A 1,957-nucleotide genomic window follows, 5' to 3' on the forward strand; every position below is an offset into this window, starting at 1 on the left:
AATTCGGATCCAGCACACCCTTCCAGACACGGGCATTTTCGATTTAAAACGGCCCTTAAGAAAAGCAGCAATTTTTTTTCAACGTTGTTTTAGAAGACAGTATTTGGAAGCCTCTGCGTTTTCTGCACATTCTTTCTTAGACTAAAGCGGAAAAGAAACACGACCTCAGGCTGCTGGTGTTTGCATGTGAGGGAGCGCGCGTGCACATTGCTGCCTAGTTTAGACTTTGCCCGGACAACCAACTCGGTCCCCACGAACTGAAAAGTCTCCAAGCTGTGACGCGCCCCGGTCGGCGCGGACGCAAATAGGGGCTACGCCCGAGGACTTCTCGGTGGCTGCACGGGTCGGGGCGAGCTGGGGACGCCGCCGGGCCGCCCACGCGGGGCTCAGGGCCCGCGCTTCCCGCAGACGCCGCCAGCATCAGGCGCGGCGGCCGCGCTGCCATGGCAACCCCGGCCTGCCGGTCCCCGCTTCCAGGCGCCGGCGCTCCAGACCGGGCGGGGCGGGGCTGGAGTTGCTAGGAGACCGGCAGCGGGCGTCCGCCTCCGCGGCGCGGTCTCCTGGCTTCCACCCTTCACCTACTTCAGCCTGGCGGAGACTGAGGTGGGGGAGGGTTGGGCGGCCACGTGGTGCACCAGGGTCTCAGGGCTCCTTCTCTCATCCGAGGGTAACCCCCTCTCGGCCAACGTGAGGTCCAGTCTCCCCTTGACGCAGGAGCATTGTGGCCCTTGCCCAGGGTGGAAACACTTCGGCATTGTTTCTCTCTTGCCTCCTTCCTCCCCTGTCCTCGCTTAATCTAGAGGTCCCTTCAAGTCCCCGGAAGGCTCCCTAACCTACTGTTCTTTCCGGTCTAGACGGATCCATGTCTTGACATCAACCAGGAGCCGTGCAAAGTACTTTGTATACGTCATCTCATTTTTTTTTTTTTTAAACCCTGTGATATGGAGGTTAGTTAATTCATTTTAACATAAAGGTAGCCAAGGTCCGACAGCTGGGTGGGATGGAGCCAGGATGCTCATGAGGTCCAGTCTTGCTTAACATCAATGTTTCTGCCTTTTTATATTGCTCAAATTACCTCCGTAGGCTGCCTCTTGGCTAGACCTCATTCCCTCGGCTGTACAAGCACGCATACCCCACACCAACTGGGACATGCTGTCTGGAACAAGGTCTGACATGAGGATTGAGAACTTGAAATCAGAGACGTCCAAAATACCTTTGGACAAACGGTTTACACTGGGAAGTATCGCTGATAATTTGCAGATGTCCCTGTCTGTAAAGTACTACTGGAACCACAAGAAACTCTGAATTCCTAGTAAAGAAAGAAAATTGAAATCAAAGACTGACTGGCTGTGGTTATCTCATGCTGGGGTAGACACTGTGGGGGATGTAAAAGCTGTTTTCTACTAAACCATGTCTGTCCACGAAGTTCATTTATTTATTTACTTTTGCTAGGGAACTAACTGTTGGGTTGCCATGGATGTGTGTGCAAGCTGTTTATTAAGGTGAAGATCCAGCCGAAGCTTGATCCAAAGCCTAAATTTCCCAGCAAGGCCATCCCTTGATGTACAAGCATTGTTAGTTTTATCACCCCAACCCCACCTCCATCCCTTCAGCTGTTCGGTTGCATTCTACCTGGAGAAGGCTGTGAGCATACATTTCTTGAGATCTTGACTGGGCCAGGATGAAGTAACTCGCATAAAATAAAGAAAGGAAGTTCTCTATAGGAAGTTAGAAGGCTGAGCCATGAAAAGTAAAGTGTGTGTGGGTGATTGGGGAGACCTGAGTATGGAGACTGACTACCAACAGCACCCATTACAATCTACCCCATTACAATCACATGCTTCTCATGGTAAGTCTACTCCACATTGCCACAAGGTTCTAACTGGTGACAGATCTTGTGAGATAAACCACAGCCATTGATGTTACAGCTAGTCCAAAGCAATAACTCATAGCTACC

General features: G+C 51.7%; 1 long non-coding RNA gene across 1 annotated transcript; it reads left to right on the plus strand.

Annotated features, from left to right (window-relative positions):
* The first annotated feature begins 491 nt into the window (after nt 1–491).
* On the plus strand, nt 492–1,337 carry LOC121822246 (uncharacterized). Its single transcript, XR_006063246.2, has 3 exons — nt 492–603; nt 855–947; nt 1,084–1,337. It is a non-coding gene; the product is annotated as an uncharacterized LOC121822246 (long non-coding RNA).
* The last annotated feature ends 620 nt before the right edge of the window (nt 1,338–1,957 follow it).

The sequence above is a fragment of the Peromyscus maniculatus genome, chromosome 14 (assembly GCF_049852395.1).
Source record: "Peromyscus maniculatus bairdii isolate BWxNUB_F1_BW_parent chromosome 14, HU_Pman_BW_mat_3.1, whole genome shotgun sequence".
NCBI lineage: Eukaryota > Metazoa > Chordata > Mammalia > Rodentia > Cricetidae > Peromyscus > Peromyscus maniculatus.